The sequence below is a fragment of the Cydia pomonella genome, chromosome 1, assembly GCF_033807575.1.
Source record: "Cydia pomonella isolate Wapato2018A chromosome 1, ilCydPomo1, whole genome shotgun sequence".
NCBI lineage: Eukaryota > Metazoa > Arthropoda > Insecta > Lepidoptera > Tortricidae > Cydia > Cydia pomonella.
In genome coordinates, this window is record NC_084703.1 from 25019747 (window position 1) to 25028410 (window position 8664).

Consider the following 8664-nt stretch of genomic DNA (forward strand, 5'->3'; position numbering starts at 1 on the left):
TTTTTTGTTGATTAGGTCAATGACCTTAAGAAAACATGTTTATTGGCATAAGTAATTACTAAAGTACCGTCAATATAGTTCCAATTTTTATTTCTGAGTTTTAGTGAGAGATACTCATTAATTGTACGAAAAATCCAGCATTTTAGTGCCATTCAGTTAAAAGTTACTAAAGTTTTCAATCATTTTTTTTATATCTCCTATATTTTCCGATATTAGCGTTTTATTTTTTATTTAATGTATTTAAAATATGGTTAACTATAATTACTCAAAATTTCAAAAGCTAACCTTGCGGGATTTAGGATTTATAACATTTCTAAGTTTTTTACCGATTTCTATGGAAATAGGGTTGTCAAGATTGACTTTAAGACATGATACAGTAATATAGTTTTTAACAGAAAATTTAAATTAACCAGTTAAATGAGAATCGTCTTCAGTCGTCAACATCATTATCATCATCATCTGAATGAAGTAGAATTTCTTCTGTAGGGAGAATTAAATCCGTGCTTAACTCCAATTCCGACTCCTCTGTTGCAATGGAAGAATTTGGTTCGATTGGTTTTAAAATGGCCAAAACTTTTGCCGGAATAGGCTGACGCTTTTGTTTACTTAAACGGTCTTTCAGGGAGAAATGTGAAATGTAAGGATCAGATGACTCTAACGCACGCCGAAAAAGATCTAAGATTGTAATTTGCCTATTGATTTTCCTCGTGTGGTGCTCTCTGTCATAACGCCAGAATTTGTTCCTGGATTCACCGGCCTGTTCAGACTCTTGATGTTTTTGACAAAACCACGACATGTTGCTTTGTGTAACGTTTTTCAGTGTCATGTGTGAAATGGATAATACATTTTTTAATTTCTTCATTGTTCACGTCAATTTTCGGAATCCCCTGAGGGTACAGGAAATTTAAAATGATACCAATTCGCTCTGTGATAGGAATATCTCCTGGCCTAATTTTGGATCCATACAACTTTGCTGCCGCGGTCAACTCTTTGTAAACCTCAAGCCGATTTGCCGTCTTGGGTTTGTCATCTCCTAGTATTAATGAAGATACTCCCGGAGGGTGAAGATTATCCGCATTTGCCACTCGCTGACCAACAAGAGGGTTGGCGCCCTCTTGCCCCTCTCGCATTAAGTCCTCCGGTCGAGGCCCGGAAGGACATCCCCCAGCAGAACCAGTCAGTTCCTGCCGGGGCAAAGCAGCGTCATGGGTCTTTACCGGCACCATGACGCCTCACCCCCGCTCCTCCAGATATCATGTATAAGTATTGGGTTTCAGCAATTGCTTTACGAGGGCGGACCCCTTCCCAATACCACATGATATCCTTCATCAGAGATATAACGCAGTGCTGATATGACCGTTCGTTCTGCTGTAGAGTTAAGGCTTTTAGGCAAGACTATATTGGTTAGTAACATAACAACACATCCGTTGTGGTGTAACAATTTATCTTATAAATACTTAATGTACTGAATAAATGCTTAAATATCAAAACAATAAAGATTAATCATTATAATTCATTGTATTTCCAGACATTGTAACTATGTAGGTATTCACCTAGGTACACAACACCATCAACATCAACATCGTGAGGAAACCGGACTAATCCCAACAAGGCCTAGTTTACCCTCTGGGTTGGGAGGTCAGATGGCAGTCGCTTTCGTAAAAACTAGTGCCTACGCCAAATCTTGGGATTAGTTGTCAAGCGGACCCCAGGCTCCCTTGAGCCGTGGCAAAATGCCGGGACAACGCGAGGAAGAAAAGACACCACCGGAGTTATGTGACAGCCCTGACCCAAATATTTAAAAAGGCATATCTCGGCAATCCTGCGTTATTTTAATTCAATTTTTTTTTCAGTTCCGCCTTTATAGCATAGAACAGTTTCGTTTAGAAATAAAATGCTAGAAATGTAGGATTATCGAGCAAAAAAAAGTTTGTCAATATATAAAAAAAAATTATATCGCCACCCAGAATAAGAAATTTTAACTTTATTTTGATGAAATGTATACTTCAATATATCCCTAATAGATATAAATTAGATTGACACAAAAAAGATGCACATAAAATAAGAAATTTCGTTTCTATGTTTTCTATGAACATTTCTCAAGTTTATGATTATCTCCAAAATTACGCATGATAGAAATTTTGGAGTTTCATTCTGAGCTTTTATTTGAAGAGACTAATGCGATGAATTAAACAATGAAAATAGTCAAATCTGATCGAAAATCCCACACTGTGGCTCGACTGCATGAAACTGATCAAATCCCCAAGCCACAACAATAGCCTTCATCGCTTTTTTCCTCTGCCAGACACGTAGGATAGATCCAAAACCTTGCTAGACACTCCACAACTTTAATAAATTTTGAATAAGTACTTACGTTACAGTTGATCATAGTTTATAAGCTGAAATTTATATATATATTATGAGGTTATTGACGGATCTATAAAATTATATCTCTAAGCTTTATACTATAACAATTTTTTAAAAACAATATACACCTTTATTACCTGTTACCAAAGCCACCGCGATTCAAGTTTCATAGTCGGGGATCATTCTTACCTGTTATACGCGTAGTAGACATTCATAGAAAAACTTCCAGCTTTTATACTATGACTATGACAGCTTTTTCACTTTATGCTCCCCAGCAACCCCAGATTGCATTTTGGCATTTTTTATTATATAAAGATTTGGTACATAATAAATACTTATTAATTTGTACTTATTTAAAAAAATTGTACCTCACCAGATTAAGAGTAAAAGCCAAAAGTATTTGGGGGTTGCTGTAGACTTGTAGAGCATCCTTCCAGCAACCCCCTCTCGAGTTTTCCCATCAATACTATATTTTCTACTAAACGAGAGGCCAGAAAATTTTGTACTCACGATTTCACCCTCAAATGAACTGACTAGGTATGTCTAGTTAAATTACCTGTCAGCGGTTAGAAAGCTCGCACAATATCACTCTATGTATAAACTTTGGTTATGTCGCAGAACCGCGATACGAAATGCACATGAATTTTATACAAAAATTATAATTAAGAAACGTACAAGATTTCTTAAGCACATAAGAATATAATATTATGCTGTTGTTCATTAGAAAACGCATGTCAACATGTTACTGCCAAACAAGGTTCTCATTGTGCCGGTTTGTTAATAAAAGCATATTTTTACAATTATTAATGTGTTAATTACTGTACGTAAAGTGTACAAAATATTTAGCATACTCGTAATTAAAAAAATACATTAGTGTGGTTCTACTGAAAGTTATGATACGGCACGTCGCCCGTCCATTTTTTCAAGGAATAATTGTAGATTTCATGATAATTTTAAATAAATAGAATGTACATGATATGTACAAATTAAAATGTATAATTAAACATAATTTCTATAGCTATTTTAATAAAAAGATGTGAAGATGCGGTGTATAAATATTTTTATTAAAACAACAAACTATGTAAATTATGCTTCCTGCGCAACAAAACAGCGAGACGAAGACTTTCGCTAGCGGGAGCATTCATGCCTTTTTCTTATCAAAATAGCAATAGAAATTATGTTTATATTGTACTTTTTATTTTCAACATATCACATACAGTATATTTCTTTTTAAATTATCATGAAACCTACAATTATTCCTTGAAAATATGGACAGGCGACGTGCCGTATCATAACTTTTATTAAAACTACATTAATGTAATTTTTGTGGAAAAGCATAATATTATATTCTTATGTGCTTAAGATTTTGTACGTTTCTTATGCATCATTTTTGTATAAAATTTATTTGCATATCGTATCGCGGTTCCACGATATAACCAAAGTAAGTTTATACATAGTTGGTATATTTTGCGAGCTTTCTAGCCGCTGTTAGGTAATTAAACTAGGCATAGTCAGTTAAATTGAGGGTAAAATCATGAGTACAAAATTTTCTGGCCTCTCGTTTAGTAGAAAATATAGTGTTGATGGGAAAACTGTTGCTGGGAGGATGCTCTACAGCAACCTTGCAATACTTTTGACCAACTTCTAATCTGTTGAGGTACATTTTTTAAGTAAGTTCAAATTGAGCCTTCCAGGGCACTATGTCCAAAGGTCAAAACATCCAAGGAGTCAATATGTCCAAGGGTCAAAACGTCCAAGGAGTCAATATGTCCAAGGAGTCAACACACCCAAAGGTCATAACGTCCAAGGAGTCAATATACCCAAGGTGTCAAAATGTCCAAGGGTCAAAACGTCCTAGGAGTTAACAGGTCCAAGGATCAAAACATCCAAGGAGTCAATATGTCCAAGGTGTCAAAATGTCCAAGGGTCAAAACCTCCAAGGAGTCAACAGGTCCAAGGGTCAAAACATCCAAGGAGTCAATATGTCCAAGGTGTCAAAATGTCCAAGGGTCAAAACTTCTAAGGAGTCAACATGTCCAAGGAGTCAATATGTCTAAGTGTTACCTAATATTAATACACTAATAAATAATAAATAAATAGTTTATTTAGTAATACACACTATGTCGACTCTACTATTATACTTTTTTTACTTTGTTCCTTCTTTAACTTTTCGACTCTATCAAATAAAAAACCGGCCAAGTGCGAGTCGGACTCGCGCACGAAGGGTTCCGTACCATTATCTATAAAAACGGCAAAAAAAAATACGTTTGTTGTATGGGAGGCCCCTTCAATATTGATTTTATTCTGTTTTTTAGAATTTCTATATTATATAAAGCTGCAGCCCGAACACTAATCGACACGAATTGTTCTCCCGGAAGGAGGCGCGGGGGGGATTCGAGTTTGGTACGGTCGTACAGAGGGCGGTCCGGTGACCTCCGGAAAAATCCGACATTCGGTCTACCGGATCGGGACAGAAAAATGTTTGACGGCCCGGCCAAACGGTGGGAGATAGTGGGGGGGTGCTCGACCAAATGTCACAGAGGACCCTGGGCAGTTTCGGAGGCCGCCATTTTTTTTTCAAAATGGCGGATTCAAAATGGCGGCCGATTTTCAAGTCGGTCCCGGCGCGCTCAAATTTCGGTCACGGAATCTCGGGGCCCTCTAGATCGGTATGGAAAAAAAAAATTTGGAAAAAATCCAAGATGGCGGACACCATGGCCACTTTTATTTTGTATGGCAACTTTTAAACGGTGACAGATAGGTGGGGGGTGCTCGACCAAATGTCATAGAGGACTCCGAGACAAATGGAATGGCATTTAAAAAAATTCAAAATGGCCGACTCAAAATGGCGCCGAAATTTCAAAACGGTCCGAGAGCGCCGAGAACCGGTATGTGGGTACATATGGGCCCCCGCATTCGAAAAAAAATTTTTTTTTTTTTTTTAGCTCGAAAAAAAATATGTATGGGATTTTTTTTCGAATCCCCCACATGCTAAACGGTGAGAGATAGGTCGGGGGAGCTCGACCAAATGTCATAGAGGGCTCCGAGTGGAATCTGAATAAGAAAAAAAAAATTCAAAATGGCCGACTTTTTTTTTTTCTAAAACTTCAAAAAGGTCCGAGCGCTCTGAAATTTTGGTCGCGGTATCTCGGAGCCCCAATGACTCGTACGGAAAAAAAAAATTTTGGAAAAAAATCCAAGATGGCGGAAAAATGGCCAGTTTACTTTTGTATGGCAACTCTCAAACGGTGCGTGATAGGTGGGGGGTGCTCGACCAAATGTCATAGAGGGCCCCGAGACAAATAAAACTGCATCAAAAAAAAAAACAAAATGGCCGACTTTTTTTTTTTTCTTTTTTTAATGTTGGTCCGAGCGCGCTGAGATTTTGCATGCGGCGAGCCTGGGGGGCCAAGATTACCATATGAAAAAAAGTTTTTTGGAAAAATCCAAAATGGCGGTGGACAGGGGCAAAGTAAAATTTCCAAGTAGGTTAAGCGAGCCCGAAGGGCGAGCTTCAGGCTGGGAGGCCGAAGGCCGACCCCGGCGGAGGGCCGAAGGCCCGGAGCCTTCACCCCGACCCCCAAGCGTGCAACCCCCAGTAACTAAAAGCGAGGCCGAAGGCCGAGCTGCGTGCGTACGGTGCTCCCAAGCGTTCTACCAAGTCGACTGTCTTGATAAGCGGAGCCGGCGGGCCGAAGGCCCGACGGCGACGCGTCGAGGCCAGCGAAGGCCGAAGGCCGAGCTCCGCGTAGGGCCGAAGGCCCGAAGCGTCACCTGAGAGGGGGAAGTTGGAGCTTAAACACGACCCAATAGGAAAAGTGTCTTAGACAAGCGAAACGGCGGGCCGAAGGCCAAAGGCCGTAGGCCCGACGTGAGCTTGTCAAGACACTTTTACTATTGGGTCGTGTTTAAGCTCCAACTTCCCGCACTAATCCCGAAGCGAAACCAACCCTCCCCGAGTGTCTTAATAAGCGAAGCGGCGGGCCGAAGGCCCGACGCTGAGCTTCGAAACCCAGCGAAGGCCGAAGGCCCGGAGCGTCCCACTGGTTCGGCCAAGCACGCGAGGCCGAAGGCCGAGCTGCGAGAGTGCGGCCCAAAGCGGAAGTACAACCGCATTACATTTCACCTTTGGAAAACAAATATTCTTTATACTAAAAATAACGGGAAAAATGCATTTATAGAGCGAACCGGTTACAAGTTAACTGTTTTAATAAGCGAAGCGGCGGGCCGAAGGCCCGACGCTGAGCTTCGAAACCCAGCGAAGGCCGAAGGCCGAGCTCCGCGTAGGGCCGAAGGCACGGAGCGTCCCATTGGATCGCCCAAGCACGCGAGGCCGAAGGCCGAGCTGCGAGAGTGCGGCCCAAAGCGGAAGTACAACCGCATTAACTTTCCCCTTTGGAAAACAAATCTTCTTTATATTAATAACAACAAAAATAACGGGAAAAGTTATAAAGCGAACCGGCAACAAGTCAACTGTCTTAATAAGCGGAGCCGGCGGGCCGACGGCCCGACGGCGAAGCGTCGAGGCTAGCGAAGGCCGAAGGCCAAGCTCCGCGTAGGGCCGAAGGCCCGAAGCGTCCCCTTCGAAGTTCGCCAGCGGGGAAGTTGGAGCTTAAACACGACCCAATAGTAAAAGTGTCTTAGACAAGCGAAACGGCGGGCCGGAGGCCGAAGGCCGTAGGCCCGACGTGAGCTTGTCAAGACACTTTTACTATTGGGTCGTGTTTACGCTCCAACTTCCCTTCAACCCCCAAAGTAACTATATTGCGAAGGCCGAAGGCCGAGCTCCGCGTAGGGCCGAAGGCCCGGAGCGTCCCATTGGATCGCCCAAGCACGCGAGGCCGAAGGCCGAGCTGCGGGAGTGCGTGCTCGCACGCGGACCATTCCTTGCAAGCAAAAGTACAACTGCTTTACCTTTTCCCTTTGGAAAACACAAACTTTTACACCTAAACAACAGCAACAACAACAAACACTACAACAACAACACATAAACAACAATATTAATAACAACATACGCAAGGCCGAGTGCATGCTCGCACGCGCAACAAAAGTACAACTGCAACACTTCTTCCCTTTGGAAAACAAACTTTTTCACTCAAACAACGGCACCTACAACAATAACTCATCAACAACAACATCAACAACAGCACCAACTACAAAAACAACAATACCAACTACAGCACCATGCACACCGCGGGGCCCACGGGCCCCGCGCACCAAGCAAAATCTAGTTTGTCGTTATAGCGGCAACGGAAATAAATCATCTGCGAAAATTTCAACTGTCTATCACGGTTCATGAGATACAGCCTGGTGACAGACGGACGGACGGACGTACGGACGGACGGACAGCGGATTCTTAGTAAAAGTCCCGTTTACCCTTTGGGTACGAAACCCTAAAAAGGTATAAAAAGAAATAAATATTATTGTTTTCAAAATAACGTAAACTCCAGCTATTCCGTGGACATTTTGACCCTTTGACATTTTGGCACTTGGATATATTTACTAATTGGACTTGTTGACTCCTTGGACATATTGATATTGACTTTTTAGACATTGTGACTCCTTAGACATATTGATTACTTGGACGTTTTGACCATTGGACATTGTGACTCCTTAGACATATTGATTACTTGGACGTTTTGACCATTGGACATTGTGATTCTTTGGACATATTGATTACTTGGACGTTTTGACCCTTGGACATCTTGATTCCTTGGACATATTGACTCTTTGGACATATTGGCACTTGGATATATTGACTCTTTGGACATTTTGACACTTGGGCATATTGACTCTTTGGACGTTTTAACTCCTTGGGCAAATTTACTCTTTGGACGGTTTGACCTTTGTACGTGTTGACTCCTTGGACATATTGACTCCTTGGACGTTTTGACCCTTGGACATATTGACTCCTTGAACGTTTTGACCTTTGGACATAGTGCCCTGGAAGGAAATTGAGTACCTATTGTGTACTAAATCCTCATATAATAAAAAATGCCAAAATGCAATGTGGGGTTGCTGGACAGCGTGACGTAATTTTTCTTGGCGAGGCAGTAAAAATGTAAAACAAAGTATTAGTCCCATAACTCAGGTACATTCTACTAGAAAGTGCAACTACTTTATCAACCGCCTGCGATGAGCAAATTTGCGTCAACCCTGATCGTATAAAGATATCATGTTTAAATATTTTCATATTTTTGCTCTGAAAGTGGGTCATTGTTCATCTATAAAGTCCCTGTCCCATGAGCAACTAGGTGAAAAAAATAAAATATTGTCTTATTTCCCCGCTACTAACTA